Raw genomic sequence first — 19,313 nt, 5'->3', positions numbered from 1 at the left:
GACCACAAAACCTATTGAATAACTACTCTTCATGAACTTCGCAACGGCACTCGATCAGGCATTACTAAGAACCAAAACTGGTTTATCGTGATTTAGATTAACCCAAGCTAAGCTATGTCTTAAAACATGGAAATCAATCAACAGTAACTAATTTATATTTACTAGAACATCTGAATAGTGAAATATCAGAAAACTGGCTACATTTCAAATAGTAGAAGTTGCCGTTTCAGCAAGACATGTTTCAAGGAAGGTATACAGAGATCGTTTGATAAGTAAACTCAGCAGAAAAGTCTTCAAATGCATTTAGAATTGTATTTTAAAAGAAGTATCTACCCAAGGATTATCACACACTTGATAGATTGATTATCACAGTTTGAGAGTTTAGTCAGCAAGATGTGGAACATGATCTAATGATAACCGCGTCATATATAACTCTATATCGTTAGATGATTATTCTACACGCTGAACATCGTAATGTACGAGCACGTTCAAGTTAGTGAAACTTCAAATGTGGTAAAAATGGGTTATAAAACTCAATTAGTGTCTTTTATCGAACGATATGATTTTATAAACAATTTTAGCTACCCATGCAAACATTCATGAACTTTTCCAAGAAGAAGCACGTCTCTACATCACATCTTTCCTACACGATCATTTCTCGTGCTTAAACGATCGTTGCCACTGCACAGTACTTAATCACACATATCTTATATGAAATAATAAAATAATTTTGGAATACTCTACTTGCCACCAGGTGTAATCGTTTCAAGCTCCATGCTCGCAGTTTTTACAGACACGGTAACCTAACTAAGAGCTCTAAAACGAACAGAAGCCACGCAATTGTTATCAAAATAATAGGAAAGCTGTTACATATCTACTCGACAATTCCAGAACTTCAGCAATAGATGCTGCCTTTGGCTTCCCTAAATAATAGGAGCGCTCATTTAAAATCACCATAAAATCAAAAATTAGTCGTTCATTGTCACTTAAATGATGCAAAAGTGCCTCCGACGCTATTTTTTTATTAACTGGTGGACCAATAAGGTTAATATTAATGAAATGGGTCATGGAACCCAAGCTTATTTCATTCACAAGCGTTATCAAATAAACTTCTCCTCACATAAAACCTGGCAGCATTTAATTCAATTTGTAAACCAACACATTAAGTGATCATTAGAAAACTCGCGCAATCTGCTTAGTAAAAAACGCTTCCGTCAGTATTTGAAAAGAACGCCCAAAACCGAATTTAATCCAAAACATTGCATACAAATTGATAAAATTGGTCGAACAATCATAAAGGTGAAGCCATGTTTTTGTTCGTTTACGTCAAAATTACACATGCAACCATGCTGCTCTATGGTAGTGATAAAATGGTTTGGGTCTTTCAGCAAAGACAATACAAGCGAATATCCAAAAAAGTAGCTCGCTGATAACGCAAACAGTGCTTGAAAGGTCCGCCCAGTCTCCTGACCGAAATTTTTACGAAATAAAAGGAAGGCACAAAAAAGGCTCCCACAAATAACAGTTGATCCAAGTAGAGGTAATTTTTCATTAGCCTTGCTTTGACAGATTACGCGTGAGTCATGTCAAAGCTGTGAGGTTATTTTTGTTCAGTATGGTTTGGCATTTCATCACAGAACGACTTACGCTTGAACAACGTTTACAAATCGTTCAACTTTATTACGAAAATTCACGTTCTGTGAGGAATGTGTTTCGGCCTACTGACCGTACTATTCGCAAGCCCATCACCCATCGTGAACCCAGCATTCATTATTGGATAATATTCGACCAAATAGACTGCACGCAGTGAAGAAAATATAGCAGCCGTAGCTGAGAGTGAACACAAAGACCGTGCAGAGTCGATTTGGCGCCATTCGCAGCAACTCGGACTGACGTATGGAATGACTTGGCGGTATTACGTACGCGTACAAAATATAGCTTATGTAAGAACTGAAGCCGCTCGACCTTCCCAAGCGACGAGATGAAAGAACTGCCATTTCATCCAGAATCATCGGTTCATATATTTTTAAAAATTATGACGATGATAACGTAACCGTCAATGACGACCGTTATCGCGCCATAATAACCGATTATTTGATGCCTGAAATTGAAGTTCATGATCTCCGCGGTATATGGTTTCAACAAGACGGCGTCACTTCCCACAAATCGCATCAATCAATGGATTTATTTAGAGAACATTTCGGTATGCAGACGGCCACGTTCACTTTTTAAGCCGAACGATTGGCCACCAAGATCGTGTTATATAACACTGTTGGATATACATATATCTTAAGTCCAAAGTCTGTGCGGACAATCTCGCTTCGGTTCAGGCTTCGGAGCAAAACATCACGCGTGTCATTCGCCAGTCGAAATGCTCGAACGAGACGTAGCCTCGGCCAACATTTTAAAGAGAAAATCTTAAATGCCAAATAATGTTCTTTCGAATGAGAGTAAACATTCCTTATTAAGTTGGAAGTTTTTGTGTTTTTTCTTTGAAAAAGTAGGGAAAATGGTCTGATCTTCACTTAGATGGATTTCTTGCAGATAGCTCGTCAAATGAAGAAGATTTTGGTCAAATATACTACCTGAACTCACACAAAATGTGGATTACAAACCATGATAGAAAAAAAAAAAACCATGAAAAAGGCAATGATGTACATGCAATGTATTAATTTACTTTCAGGAGTTTTAAAATGGCTATTTATGCAAACTGCAAAATTTTTTTGTTTGGTTTTCGAAAATGGTGGCATTTTGAATATTCGTTTTTTTTTTTGCAGAAAACTGAATTTTTTTAAATTTATTCCAATTATATTATGAAAATTAATAAAACAGCCTTTTCTCCCTTTTGGATGAAACTTAAAAGCCTTAGGAGACAAGTCAATTCACAGTCAAAACATTTCACTGAAAAAGTTTTTTCTAGTTCACTGTATATATAACATTAGGTGGTCTCGTTAGTGTGTGTTTGCCAACTAATTTGTAAAATATATAGTCACTGCCGAAATTTAAGTTTCTTATCTTTATCAAAATCTTTCTAAACAAATGCTTTCATAGCCAAACATAGAAAAAATTGCTAATTTCACAGCTGCAAAACCACACGCACACGAATTGAAAGCGATTTCATTGGTGTTTCAAACACATATGTATATGTGTATGTATGTGATTGTACATATTTTACAAGAAACAAGTTTTCGAGAAATGTTTCCGGCAAAGTGCTCAGCTTTAACTATTTCCATTACTTTTGCCACTGCTTCCCAACTAGAATACGCAATGAGGCAACCCTAGGCCTACATTTGCTACATTTTTTCGCTCGAGAAGCAGTAACCAAGCGCTAAAACCAGCAATAAATCCAATTCAAACGATTACATACACGCAAACAAACAACACGAGACCAGGGGCCGAAGTCACTCACCTACATGCCACCCCACCCGTCTGCAAAGCTTGCCGTGGCTCAGGCTCTTTGCTGCCGGAACTCAGTTGTACCTGCGTACATTTTCCAGCGCTTGTTGTTGTTGGCTTTGCTGCTGTTGAAAGCTTTATGAATGAAAGTAAGCTAAACGAAATTTTAAAACAAAATGTAACCGACGAATGCGCAATAACAACAAACCAACGAGACGAGCTTTGAATTGCGGAATTCCGAATGCGGCAAAAAATAGTATGCAACACAGAAAACAGCCAATATTGCCGCCTTAACGGTCAATAGCCAGCCAACCACCAAGCACCTAGCGCAGCAACTTGTTTTCTTTCCTTCGCTGCTGATGCCATAGGTGCCTGCCAGCTGCCGGCTTACCAGTCATTTTAGCGCCAAAGCAGCCACACTTCAGTTGGCTGGGTTTAAGTACATTCTAAGAATACGCCGCGATAACGGTGTTAGCGACGTCGCCGATAGCGTCGTGAGTTACGTACGTGTTTGGAAATAGCCTCGCGTGCAACTGCCACCTCAGTGGAAATAATATAATATTTTCTAGCTCACCCCTGTGCTTAACCTGTATATGCTCGTTTTCAAATCCCTCCGCCATTACGAGTCGTTAGCTATTTTAGAATATCAAATGTTGGGATATATAATAAATGTATATTAGTAAATAAATACCTTGAGCTGGGTAAACCTCCAGATTTAAGAAATATGAGCGCGCCTGCACCTGGTTTACGCTAGATTTCTAAGTAAAACTCCACTATATTTTAATAATATAGGAATAACAACCTAAATTGAAAAGTGATACAGCAGCTACTAGGTCTCCCAGAACCTTGTTTGAGGCATACCTTTCTTTTCACAGAACGCACCAACGTATGTACAAACAAGAAGGACGTTATCTTCGTTTACAACGAACCTTTAATTTAAATTTCGCGCGAAAACCTATTCGCCGAAATATTAATTTCTAGGTCAGTATGACTGTCACTGACATCTGTGCCAAATGTCATATGAAAATAATCATTAGTGTTTAGTATACGATTTTACTTTTGAAGTACCTAAAGTGCATGATATTGATATCATCGGCCTCAACACCCGCGCCGTTAGTTCTGCTTTCTCCAGGCTGGACAAGGAAGCACAGAAAATGGGTCTGGCAGTGAACGAGGGCAAGACGAAATATCTCCTGTCATCAAACAAACATCGTCGCACTCGCGACTTCGCTCTCACGTCACTGTTGACAGTCATAACTTTGAAGTTGTAGATAATTTCGTCTATTTAGGAACCAATTTTAACAGCAACAACACTGTCAGCCTGGAAACCCAACGCAGGATTACTCTTGCCCACAGGTGCTACTTCGGACTGAGTAGGCAATTGAAAAGTAAAGTCCTCTCTCGACGAACAAAAGCTAAACTCTATAAGTCGCTCCTAATTCCCGTCCTGCTATATGGTGCAGAGGCTTGGATGATGACAGCAACCGATGAGTCGACGTTACGAGTTTTCGAGAGAAAAGTTCTGCGAAAGATTTATGGTCCTTTGCGCATTGGTCATTCGATGAAACGATGAGCTGTACGAGATATACGACGACATTGACATAGTTCAGCGAATTTAAAGACAGCGGCTACGCTGGCTCGGTCATGTTGTCCGGATGGACGAAAACACTCCAGCTCTGAAAGTATTCGACGCAGCACCCGCGAGGGGAAGCAGAGGAAGAGGAAGACCTCCACTCCGTTGGAAGGACCAAGTGGAGAAGGACCTGGATTCGCTTGGAATATCTAATTGGCGCCACGTAGCGAATAAAAGAAACGACTGGCGCGCTGTTGTTAACTCGGCTATAATCGCGTAAGCGGTCTCTGCGCCAATTAAGAAGAAGAATAAAGTGCATTAGGCGATTTTTACGATGAGTGAAATTGTTCAACAAAGAAACTCCCATAAATTTGGTGTGCGGAATCAAATTTCTGGTGTCGAAACTTTCAGAATGTTGAAAAAGGTCTTCGGTAATAATTTTTTGTCGCGAGAAAGAGTATTTGATTGGTACAAATGATTCAAAGAGGGTCGAGAACGCATTCACGACGAACCACATCCAGTTGCCTATTATATCAACCTATGATCAACATGTCAATAAAATAAGGGAATTGGTGTTTGAGAATCGACGGTTAAGAGTCAAAAATCTTACTGGCATCGTCGGAATAATCAGTGAAAGTCAGTTTGAAAGATCATTTGGGCCTAAGAAAGGTAAAAGAACTATTTGTTCCAAAATCACAAATTTTTTTCGAAAAACGGCGTCGCGTTAACATCAGTGAAACAATGCTTTTCGACTATTAGGGTGTCATGAAACGTATTATTATTGACAATGAGTCTTGGATCTATGGTTGCGACCAGGACATAGACGATCACAAGCCCGAATAGGTGAGCCGAAGCCAAAATCAATGTTATGTTGACAATTTCCTTCGATTATCGAGGTGTGCTGCACTCTGACCTCCTTCCGACCGGGCAAAGTGTGAACAAGGAATACCATTTGATTTTTATGTGTCTTTGCGCAAAGTTATTCGTAAGAAGAGGTCCGAATTAATGGCCGAAATCTCTTCGATTTTGCAATAACATGCAACAATCAAGGTCGAATTCCTTGCTTCAATTTGGTTTAAGTTTAGTTTATAAGGAAAACAGTTGTTTCATGAAGATATTTGTCGCGGCTTTAAATGGTCAGTTTGAATGGAAGCTTTCGGCGGTTCTTTGGGAGAAAACGACGTGTATAAAAACTTTAGATCTATTTATGAAACTAATACAGACGGATGACAGACGGACATAGCTAAATTAACTTAGATCGTTATGTTGATCATGTTGTATCTATAACAAGAATCAGGGATAAAGGGTGTGACAGCGCCTCAAAACTAGCATTTTTTATTTAATTTTTATTGTTATACATTTTTTTTATTAGTGGTCTTGAATGCTATAAAATGCTTTTTGGTAAGATTTCAATCTGGCCATCGCTCGTTCCAATTGCTAAACGTCAAACCCTCCAGAACTTTGACAGTTGATCGAGTTCAGGATGTCTTGAGGCTTAGCAATTGCTCTCTCACTTCCAATGAGAGATGAGTTGAACATCTCTTTATCTCTGGCAAGAATGTTAGGTTTGCCAAGAGATACCGCAACCGTGTTTTTATACCATTATTCCACAATTTCTTTTGAATGTTACTGTTCTAGTGCGCCTTTTCAGGCGTAAGCAACACTATCTGTTTTTCATACAACTATGGCGAGCTTTGTGCCGGAAGAGTTGTTTTTGTGGGGATATCTTCTTAATTACTTTAATATGAGGAAAACCAGAGTCAAAAATTTTCGTTTTTTATCGGAAGTTTTAAAAATACAAGAAAATCTTACAGAATCATTCAATAGCAGGGATACAGGGTGCCATATTAATTAAAGCCACTTCAGAAATGTTGCTTGTGATGAGAAATGTATCCATTGCGACAACTCTGAACCAAAAAAATTTTATGTCTTATCCACCAAATCCCAAAGTAATCTGTGTTTGGTGGGAGCAGAAGGTCGTAGTATATCAAAATCTTCTAAAATACGTTTCAAAATTATTTGCAAAACAGCGATTAGGAAGTGTTACCCGGATCATGCTCCTTCTGGCTACCATTTTTGCCGGTCGGTACTAAACCCACTCACTAGAATATGGTGTTAATTGAGCCCGATAGGGCGGCACTCCTACCTAGAATATGGTTCACATCAGAAAAGAGTAATAAAAATTGGCATGGTTCATTCACTGCCGTCAAATCAGCGCAGTTCCTTTGAGATGAAATTCACTAATAGCCAGAGAAATGGGAACGGCTTGAAGCTTCAGATGAGCAATACTATGAATAATATTATTGTAAATGTGTTTCTCAAATAAATGTTAAATTTTTTAAAACAAAAAGCCACACAAATCTCACGAATAAGCGTCCAAGAATGTAATGAAAAAAGTTGATGAAAACAACAAAATAATAAAATTAAGTCGGAATTAAAATAAACATTTCCTTTTACTTTGTAATATGTGTTAAAACCGAGAGGGAGGCAATTAAGAAGAAAAACATAACGGCTTTTTATAAGAGTCGTAGAGCGAGCACAACTCGAAGGAGCATTTATTTATTTACAAACGCGCGTAATCAGCGTATTCGCTGCCGTAACTTGCGATGGTATCGTTTTTAGTCGGAATTTTTCCAATTTCGTAAATTTTGTGTTGCTCTACTTATTATGCTGCCATAAATTTACAGCGAATGAGTTGCGCTTAATTCCAATATTTACTATTTCGTAATCGCTTGCCTCTCACTCTCTCTCTCTCTCTCTCCAATTCTTATCTAATTGGCTCTCCCACTCACTGTACTCGTTCTCCTACACTTATCAGCTCTTTTACTCAATTACTCCCGCTCGCACGAGTGCACACAGCCATAACGGAAGCATACTTTTAGGCCAAAGCATATCAACGCTTGTCATAGCCGACTGAATGACATCGCCATTTCCAACTTGAGCCCCATTCCAAAAACAAAATACACTCATGCGCATACATAATTCGCTACTCTCGCCATCCGGCTTCTACAAACACAGGTAAACAGAGCAGAAACTCAGTTTGAGGCATTACAACGGTTAACTCGTGTGCGAGCAACATTGTCGCTGCCAGCAGTGCACGAGTGATTGAGCACACGGACTGCCAAGTTTACGAGCAACGGACCATACACATCCACACGTGTTCGGTTGTTGTTGTTAACATGTTGTTGTGCAACATAAACGTAAAATAAGGTCGAAATTTGAAATCAATAAAAATATTTTTCTGTGCTAAAAATAGCGTTGGCGCTGACTGCGCTGCCGCGCTGACTGTCAAAAGTTTGTGCACACACTCATTCAAACACAACTCTCATCCAATCCAATGGCTTTCCTCCCAGGCAGAAAAGCATAACAAAGTTAATGTGCTCGTCGTAAAGCCGCAAATTGCGAAGGAATTTATTTTTCGTTGGCTTTTATGGTTTTATATGGCGCGCAGGCGTTGAGCTGAACTCAGGTGTTTGTCAATAAATAAATGACACGGAAACCTTGTCGAATATGCCTACACTGGCGACCCTAATTTCCGTAGCATATGCATAGGGGTGACTGCCAGCGCTGCGAATGCGAATGTCAGCTTATTTATGCATCGATGTGGCGCTTATGTGTGTGCGTATGTATTGACAGGGCTAGATTAGAAGTAATTTTCATTGTTGATGGACACTTGAGACCAAAGCAAATGTGCCGCAGATCCGCTCAACATTTACCCACAATGTCCGATAAAAGTTTGTGCACTTTTCTTCCCCAGCAAATACATACTTTTGTTCATATGTGTGTGTGCGCGTATTTACATATATTTTTCTTAGAAAATTGCGTGCTGCTTTTGATAGACAAGCCCAGACAACTCTGCGTTGTGCGACATGTGGGTCATGCCTTTTACATGCAAGCGTTTACGGTAATTATCTGTTCCCATTTTAAACGCTCTGCAAAACGCGTAATTGCTCAGAGAGTTAGCGTCTGCGATTACGAGCCTTCCATTATTAATGTTCAAATGAAACATTACATTTGTACCTCTAAATTACTTCTGTATAATAAATGAATGTCTGTCGAAGAAAATCGTTTGCGCTGAACTTTTGCTAAGCTAACGGTATTTAGACTCTTGCGGAATTACAGCTTTTATGCGAGTTTTATGCAGGAGGCTCAGTATTCACTTCAAGATCCCTTCAAATTAAGCTTTTATATTAAATTTTATTCTACCATATTTCCACCTAGCATTACGAATAGTTGCCGTTGTGGAAGATAGTGTTTCGGCCTTAAAACTTACCACGATAGTATCTCGAATGGTTCTTCCCATATGTATTTCGGGTGCACCGTGATGGTACGATCAATGCAGATGCCTGAGATTTCATAACATTTGAAGTCTCACTCAATTATCCAGCTTGTACATATCCGTATAAATGCTTATCCCTGTGCCCCAGTGTACCTGTCCATCTCAACGCTTTCCCACTCTAGAAACGGGAACTTACTAAGCATATTAGATTACCCCTTATCCCTTATTACAGACAATTAATAGACGTTTTTGTCATTTAATATTGGAAGCATAAGGTTAACAAGTGCATTTGGAAATTTACTTCTAATTGAAATCATAATATCATCAGCGTAGGCCACAACAAGTACCCCTGCTTTTCTAGATCTAACAACATTTTATTCACTGTTAAAATCCACAAAAGTGGCGATAACACCCCTCCTGGAGATGAACCTCTTTGTACAGATTTGCACAGCGTTTAAACTCCCAGCGTTTTCAGAGCTGTCTGTGAAGTGAGTACCCATTAGTATTCATGACAGACTTTAAGGTCCGATACCAATGCCTAAGTTAAAATAAAAAGTACAAAAAATGGTCCACTAAGATGACCAGAAGTCAGAATTCCAAGATATCTTGTAAATGCCTTTGTCTATGCCAAACCACCGACATGATGTTCGACGTCAAAGTTGTATTAAAAAATTTAGACCAAGACACATACCAGAGAACACGATTGAGAGGTGATGCCACCTAGTTACGACTTTATAGAGTGTTTGGCGATGCACTTCACATTTTTAAACCAAGGAACCATTTCGAAATATGTTTAACAGTAAAATTCATCCTTTGAAGTGCAGTTGAAAGTCTTTGTTTGTTTGTCTGTTCTTCTTAAAACTAGAAATTTTCTGCATCTATTTTTGTCGAAAAATCCTTGCGTATTTCAATTAATCAACTAAATTTTTGAATCACTGCAGATCTACAAAGAGGAAAAACGTTAATCTTGGTTGAACTGAAGCTACAAGTGCATTTTTATAGCAAAAAAGTGTACAAAAGTTTATTATTATGATCGACAATTGCTATAGTTGTCCGATCTGAGTATGTTCGGAGATTGTAGCGATGCTTTGAAAAGTAGTCTCTGCCAAGTTTCGTAAATGTTTTGACAAATACTGTCCATACAAGGATTTGAGTTTGATCGATCAGCTTGTATGACAGCTATATGCTATTGTGGTCCGATGACGACGCCACCGACAAATTGGCAGCTTCATGTTAGAAAAGGACTTGCAAACTTTTAGGATAATTTAAAAAAAAGCTGGGTTACTAGTTCGCGTGTATACAGACAAACAGACGGATAGATGGTCACAGTGATCATTAACATAAGTAAATATATATTTTATAAGAACTCTGACGTTTTTCTGTTTTCCTCTGAGTGTGACAAATATCGTAACAAATGTCCCCTACATATAGTCTATATGTTGACCTATCGAAAGCAGAGATTATCAAGCACAGCCAATTATCTTCTTATATGTATATAAAAATGAATCTCACAATGTGTTGCTAAGCGCATAACTCAACAACGCCTGGACCAATTTGGCCAATTCGCTTTTTTATTTTCTTTTTCTTTTTTTTTAATGTTCGTTGAGGTTCAAAGATGGTTTTTACGGCAAGAAAAATCGAATAATTGCCGAAAAAAAACAGCCCTTTTCTTTTTTCCCATACAAACGAATGAATGCTTGTTTGTTAGTAACGCTAATGCTCGAGAACGGCTGGACCAATCTTGATGAAGTTTTCAAAGGTTGTTCGCTATGGATCGGGGAAGGTTTAGAAATAAAAAAAACCTTGTGCTTTTCGTGAGAAAAAGTCGGAAAATTGGACAATTCCAAAAAGTAACTTTTTTTCATACAAAAATTATTTTTGTAATTTTTTTTTGTTTTGTTTTTCAATTATTTGAATCGTTCAAATTTGTCGTTTGCTTTATTTATTCAGGCTATTCAAAAAAAAAATTATTGAAAATAATTCAGTGAAAACGTTATGTGTGTTTCACTCACAGTGCTCAATTACAGATTGAAATTTGTTACGATGCCACGAAGAGGTCGCGCTAATATCGGTTGGCGTTCTTTTTGGCATCAACTTACATTGGCAGCCCAAGCCACATGACCGAGTATTCCCAGGATGCGATGACATACATGTGGAATTATGGATCGCGGTCAATCAGAAAGCGATCGTCACGCTGTCACAGCGCGACTTTTTAAACAACAGTTGATAATAGTGATGAAAACCAATATGGTTCATGAACCTTGCGGACACTACAATCCTTTTTCGGTTTGTATGTCTGACAATAAATGCACGAAACACTATCCACGTGCTTTTCTTTCGGAAACACAAACTGGAAGTGATGGATATCCAACGGCCCATGGCAGAACATTCAGCATTCAATTTAGAAGAGTGAATATCGACATTAACAACACATCGATGTTGACAACACATGAATCGTACCATATTCTCTACTTTTGTCTAATTCACATTCAAAACTCATATCAATGTTTAATATTGCAGTTTGGTGAAATCGATAAAATACGTTTATAAGTACGTCACCAAAGGAAGCAACATGGCCATTATTGGTCTTGAACGATACGGTCGATACGTGAACTGCAATAAAGCGCTTTGTAGGATATTTACTTTTGCAATTCATGAACGATGATTTTCCGACTGTTAGGCGTTTCGCAGTTAATTTGGAAAATGACCAAAGAGTATATTTCAACCCAGAGAATACAGTACAGCCAGTGGAAACACCGCCAGCAACAAAATTGTCATTGACGAGGTTTTTCTCAACTTTCATCAGTGATCCGTTTGTGGGACCATTGCCCTATTCAGAAATGCCTTTATATTATACATGAAATGGACATCCAGGTGTGTTCTCAACTAATGCATTAGGACCAATTTACACAATCCATCCAAAAAACAACGATTGCTTCTACCTTCCGTTGCTATTGATAAATGTACGCGGCTCAACTCCATTTGAGTCATTGCGTACTGTGAATGGTACGGTGTGTGAAACTTTTTGAGAAGCAAGCCAGCAATTACAATTGCTGGAACATGATAATCACTGGAATCAAACGATGGACGATGCGATAGCTACTTCGAATGCAAATACAGATGGCACACTTTTCGCGAAGATCATTTCGACATATCAACCTTCAAACCCGCGTCAATTATGGGATACGAACGAAAATGACATTGCCGAAGACATTTTACATCGTATTCACCAAGAATTGGTAACGGGTCAATTCCGGTTGATACTTCCGGTGGTTTGATATCAATTCCATCTGCAGTTGATCAATGCACGAAAGATAAACTCATCACAAATGTTCGGTCATTGGCCAAATTATCGTAACTACGATAGCTGCCAAAAACACCGATTTGTTGACTTAAACTGGAAGATTCAAAGTCAAATTCCGGGAGACTTGCGCTCATACAAATCGATCGTTCGTCTTGACAATGAAGACAACGCCGTGAATTATCCAGTGGATAGTCGCATAGTGTGTGGCATACATTTGAAAATGCTATGTTTTTCACACGGCCAGATAACGTGGCGTGGTCACGAGTTGGAAAACCAGCTTTTCTGTACACCGGAACAGAAAGCAAAAAATGGTGTTTATCAAGCTGCGTTACATTGAAAAAAAATTAAATGATAAATTCAACTTTCTTTTCATTTCAAAACACATAATTTCACGCAGCACAACGGCTGCGGGGTCAGCTAGTAACAAATAAAATAAGAGTCGGACGGTAGCCAAATCACGGGAGCGCATCTTAAGGATAGCTACCGCCGTAGAGCTTATGGAATAAATGTATAACTCGTTGGAAAATAGAAAACTTTACCATTCCTTAAAAATAGCATGAGACGGAAAAATATATTCCTCGTTCTAACAAAACTATTATATAGTATATGACTATTCGCCACAATTCCGCATCAAAATAAGCTATTTCGGTATTGTTTGCTCGTTGTTATACTCTTGCAACATGTTGCTACAAAGTACAACAGTTTTGTTCACCTAACGGTTGCATGTATCACCTAAAGCTAATCAAAGTAGTTAAAGGGTTATTTATACATATATAAATGATCAGGCAGACAAAATAGTTTGAAAAATTCTGTAAAAACACCTACTGACAGTGTGAAAATGGATGAAATCGGATATAACCCCCACTCTACAAATAACGACACTATTAAAAACTATTTAAAGCGTGATAAATCAATAAGCCGGAGACATTAAATTTATACTCGATATGGTATGAGAAGGCTTTATAGGAGCCGGTGAAAATATTGGACAATGAGCGTAGGTCTGTCCACTTTTAAGTGAAATCACATACCTAAAGACGCGCTTGACAGACTTTAACCAAAGTTAGTACATGACATTCTACTGACATTCCTATATTACAGTGTGAAAATGAGTGACATCGGACTACAGCCACAACTATTTTCCATATAAGACAAGTTTAAATTCCATTTGATTCTTTTTCACAAATGTACAATTCAAGGAGTAATTTATAACCAGATAAAACTTTACACGAATAGCGCTATACTATGAAGTATGGCACCTTATGACTAAGAATTGTTCAATTGGAATCAAAACTGTTCCAGCTTCTGGATACCGAATATGTGGTATCCCAGTGTCTATAGTTGAATTTTTACCGAATATAGCGGTCAATATGTGATATATATCATCGAAATAGTACCTTTTTATATTATAAAAGGTTTGAATCGTGTGAAGACTTCCTTTAGCACCCATACACCTTATATATATATATATATATATTATTTCCAGCTGACTTATAACGATTATATCGGCCAATATGTGAGTTAATTTTATTAAATTAAGAGTACGCGTTTTTCTTAAAACGGTTCTACTTTGTCCATCGAATGAATTAAATCGGTTGAAAACTTGCCCTAGACCCTATATAGCTAACAAGCCTTATGTACCTGAAAGAATTACTCTGGCTTTTATCCTTAACAGTTGCAAGAGTATGAAATGTTCGGTTATGCCCGAACTTAGCCCTTACTTACTTGTTAATAAAAATAAATTAAAGTGTCAACGATTGAACTTTTTGTGAGAATCTGTTTAGGATCGAAATTGTTTAACCAATAGTTTAACTCTTTAAAGAGGATCTGTGGAACTAACCATAAAAACTGCTTTGAAAGATATCTGTCGGAAACATGCTTTAGCTTAGGTTTTCAAATCAAGCTCATTTAAGTAAAGTACTCATCCCGCACGTTGATCACCTTAAGATCAAGACAACAGTCAACGCCCTTACAACAAGCCAATGCCCCTTGGTTCGTCAAAGGCAATCGTTCCTCCCTGAGATATATATACAGTATTTGTATAGTATTTAAGGTAGCAAAGACTTCTTACTTTTCGCTACCATTGACATAGTCGTTATTGAAATGGTATGGATCAAAACATGTGGAACATGTAAGGGTGGAAAAGCTAGGCAACTGTAGATATTCAAAGTGGCGTTATAATGAAGGAAGCTAACTATAGGAGACATCGTCTAGGACGAAGTAATTTACGAGATTATCGTAATTGGTGCCACCGTATCATTGTTAGGTACACAAATCGTACTGAACTGAAAGCGAATGTGTGAGTGAAAAGAAGAAAAAAATCGTGTAAACTTTGTAAGCTCTTTTTACGGTATTCTACAATAGAACATAAAAGACCTCAGTTATTTTTACGGCATGAACAAGTTAAAAAAATAGAATTTTGGATTTACTGCTGAGATGATCACGTTTGTGAGATTTAAATCTAGGTAAGTTCTAGTTAATTAGAACTTTCTTTCTTTCTGAGGTAATAAAGCCAAATATAATAAAAACAAAAAAGCGTTACCTTCGGCCGCACCAAAGCTGTAATACACTTCACAGGTTCAACTTTTTCTAACAGGAACTTCATTTTGAGTGGTCCGATTTGAACAGTATGTTAAAGCTTTGCCTTGAACAATAGTCTTTGCCAAGTTTTGCGAAGATACCATGCCAAATCAAACAGTTTTCTTTACTGCCATATGCCAATGCCATATGGCTGCTATATGCTATAATCGCCCGATATCAGTGGTTCCAACAAATGAGCAGATTCATAGTAAGAAAAGCACTTGTGAAAAATTTTAGATCGATATCTCAAAATCTCAAGGAATCAGTTATATATGTATATATTTTATAAGGTCTCCGACGTTTCCTTCAAGGTGTTACAAACCGATATAAAAATGTAAATGCGTAAAGCTAACGGAAGGAGTAAAAAAGATATGATATAGACTGAACCAGGCGAAATTCGTAGAATAATTTAAGAAATGTACATATATGCTCTCTGACAAATGTTAAAGTTTTGTTTATAATTTTGAATACTTGGGGATTCCTTTTCATTGCAAATGATATTAACTTAATATGCCCTAACCTAATCTAACCCTTAAGTCAAAAAGTTTGTTTTTTATGTTTTTTTTTTTTAATTTTAATACAAAATAAATATAAATAAATATATTTTTTAATGATTAATAACAGATTGTCTGAGTTCAAAAATACATCCCGAGTAGCCCTGTGCATTACAAATAAAACAAATTCCATACAAAAATTATAGTTTGAGGTTTTTGAAACCCCTCGGGTATGTAGTGCGACGAGTCCAAACCTGACTTGACAGATGTAAAACGAATAACTTCGGTTTGTAGTTCTTTATTTTATAAAGTGAAATTCCAGGAAAGGTTGCTCCAAGACAAGACTGCTCTCAATTTTCGAGTATTATGATGGCTTGATTCTCTAGAGCTAGCGCTACACCTAAGAGAACTTTTTGATTGGAAATTTTGTCCAGTAATTTGCTCATTACTTTCAAATTAATTAAAACATTATTTCATTACACACATTCAAAAATAAATGAAAGTCCCCGTTAAAAATAACTATATTGAATATGTATGTACATAAACCGAAACTTCATTTAGGAACTTTTGAAAGAAATTAATTAAAAAACTTGTGCTTGGAACCGTTCACACCTGAAGTTCTCTCACTGCCGACTGAGAAAGCCACAGCTGAAATATTTTTTTCATTTCCTGTCACATAAATATGAAGGCAACCGAGCATGTGCTCTGTTCGGAATTCGAATAATTTCGTTGTCCTTATGTTCGACCTTATGCTCGAAGCGACGCGACGTTGCAGGGAATTATCATTTATATTGGTCCTTCCAAGCGAGCAAACTACTTAAGCACTTGCATGGCGACTCAGGAGATATGCCACACACACGCAGCCATACAAGCCGACGTTTACATTCATACATACATAAAGTATAATATACATACATTAATGTATGATGTGCGCATACATACACACATACATATATACATATTTACATTGAAAGGTATGCGAATTGGATGTGAATGAATAAATTTGCATAGAAATGTCGCATTTGCCAAGTTTTGCGAAATCAATTTGGCTTTTGCCGGCAATTTAACCTGCATAAATGCATGTAATTCGAGACACACCGTATGCATATGCACATACATATACATACATACAAACAAAGAAACAAACACATGTCGGTGGATAAAGGAGCTCCACCGGCGCTCAACTTACCACTCTTGCTTAGCCGGTGAATTTTGACTGCTTTCTCGAAACAACCGTTAGCAGAAGAAAATTCCCAATTAACCGCCTACACGGCTCACCTCAGCTACGCCTGCACCGCGAGGGCTAAAGAGTGTCTTATTTCCCGTTGTTGCTGTCGCCTTCGCCTTCGCCGCTGCCTTCTGCCTTCTGCCTTCTGCCTGTGTCGGTGCGCGAATTGCGTTCCGTTGTCGGTTTGGTCGCGTGGTTGGGCAGCAGGCAATCAAATTTTATTCGCCCCCGGTTGTTGCTATTTTTGCATTAGTGGCACCTAGTGCCTTGTGGGTGTACTCGGTTGGCTTTTGTGTGGCTGTGATAGTATACTTTTAGGCGTTGTTGCCCAGAAGAGTGTTTAACACTGCGCTTGTTGCTTGTTGTTTGTCGTTTGATTGCCCGGTCAATTGGCTGTCGACCCAAACGTCGCTTTGCTGATTGTTTTAGTTGTTGCTTGGTTATTAAGTCGGTTGGTTTGATGAGTGTCGCTGTCGCTGCCGCGCTGATGATTTCTTGGCATATGATTTTTATTCTTTTAGCTCATAGCGATTTATTTACATAACGCTGCTGAGGTTGTTGACATTTTCGACAAATTGTGTTGCACATTCAACGTGGCGTTTGCGTTACGCGTTATGTAAGTGAAGGGGAAAGAATCACATTTAATATTTTTTTAATTAGCTATGAGAGAACTTTTAAAATCTAAGACGTTTTAGTAAGGAACACATTTTGGTTTAGCAATCTTTATTTGGTATCATACACTACTACTACTGGCCCTGGTTCAGAGAGGCTCTTCAGCATTGTAACCTTCTATGAACCAATCACCAAATAGAAATGATTTGTGTATGATTTTTGGACCGTTAATGCGGTTCCAAGTTTGATTTTTTTTAATATGTTAAGCCTTAGTTCGTCACTTTGTTAGAGGTTACTTTTTGAGCTGTTAACGTTATTTCACAATGTTTTCGTAAGTCCATTATTTAGCATCTAACACCGAGAGCTTTGACATTGTTTTCACTGCACTTTTTCAATTATGTGATTTCACCGTATATACGAATGTACCGTTATTAATAATATTATTATTGATATGATTGTTTTTTAAGTCATAAATTGTGCCAGTGAAAATTCACAAATTAAACTTATCCCCATAATCTTATCAAAAGTCACTATGTTTCGGGTAGTCATATTGGTCATATTGGTTTTCCCCCTCGTTCTTTTTCTCTTTGTAATTTATTTTTTTTTTCTTTTTTTTTGTACATTTTTAGACAACCTAAGCGGTGGAAAAACAGCCTCCACAATACATACGTTCAAGATGATGAGAGAGTCATTGCTATGTGAGTCCCATCCCCTGCGCTAGTGTTATCTCTTGTAAATTTATCGCCTTCAAACTCAATATTGATTATTGATCGACCGATCTCCACCCTTTTCAACGAACTCATATAATTCTTTCATAAAAAACAAACAATATTTGACAGACATGGTATTAAAAAACACCAAAGATTGCTTGCAATATCTTTGTATGAAATCTATGTATATTAGGGTGATTCAAAAAATTTTTTTTTTTTTTTTCAATTGGTACTCGCAGAAATAGGTTCCTAGACACCTCTAAGAAAGCCCCTCCAAATATGAGTTTTTAATTGTAACGGGAAGGTCCTCCGCCTAACGGTTTTCTATTTTTTCTTATTATCAGATAGAAAAATTTATATCTCGCTTCCAACTACTTGAAAAAATGTCTTGTTAATTAGGTTTTGTAGGAAATTGAATGCTCTAAAATATGGTATCTTATGATTTTTTCGTAAACCCAACCGTTTAAAAGATATTAACGGTTGAAATTTGACTATTTTTGGAAAAATTCTTTATTTCTTATTAATTTTATAACTCAATGAAAAAAAATTATTATTACGCCTGGACAACGTTTACAAATCTTCCAACTTTATCAGGAAAAATAACGATCTGTAAAGAATGTGTTTCGCGCGCTTCGCTCAACTAATGGTCAATAATACTTGTCGCAACACCATCACCCGTTTTGAAACCCATCTTTCTATCCATTATTCGAATATTATCGACCACGTCCAGCACACAGTGAAGAAAATATAGCAGCCGTAGCAGAGACTGTACACGAAGACCGTCGAAAGTTGATTCGGCACCGTTCGCAGTAACTCGAACTGACGTATGGAACGACTTCACGCATTTTATGTCCAGATCTTAAATTGAAAGCCTACAAAGTGCAGCTGCGACAAATGCAAGAATTGAACCCGCTCGACCTTTCCAAGGAACATCGATTCGCTTTATGGGCTCCAAGTTCCAAGAAGATCCGACGTTTTCGAGGCAAATTTTTCCCTGGGATGAGGCCCATTTCTGGCTCGATTTGTATGTAAATAAAGTCTATACGGACAATCAATCAATTCAGCCCTTGGAGCAAAACATCGCATATGTCATTCGCCAGTTACCAGTCGGAATGCTCGAAAGAGTCATCCAAAATTGTA

At 37.7% G+C, this 19,313-nt stretch overlaps 1 protein-coding gene across 10 annotated transcripts in view; it reads right to left on the bottom strand.

Annotated features, from left to right (window-relative positions):
• LOC126755091 (plectin) overlaps positions 1-19,313 on the bottom strand; it is a 132,550-nt gene that overhangs the window by 109,916 nt on the left and 3,321 nt on the right. For 8 of the 10 annotated variants that reach the window (XR_007666454.1, XM_050467412.1, XM_050467416.1 and 5 more), the window contains exon 2: positions 16,813-17,400. The gene's annotated coding sequence lies outside the window, so the exon portion shown is untranslated. Of the gene's footprint in view, positions 1-16,812; positions 17,523-19,313 lie in introns of all 10 variants that reach the window. The other 2 variants (XM_050467413.1, XM_050467414.1) reach the window with 2 other exon arrangements.

The sequence above is a fragment of the Bactrocera neohumeralis genome, chromosome 4 (genome assembly GCF_024586455.1).
Source record: "Bactrocera neohumeralis isolate Rockhampton chromosome 4, APGP_CSIRO_Bneo_wtdbg2-racon-allhic-juicebox.fasta_v2, whole genome shotgun sequence".
In the NCBI taxonomy this organism is placed as follows: Eukaryota; Metazoa; Arthropoda; class Insecta; order Diptera; family Tephritidae; genus Bactrocera; species Bactrocera neohumeralis.
The sequence above is the reverse complement of the archived record's forward strand: the minus strand, read 5'-3'. Positions and strand labels throughout refer to the sequence as shown.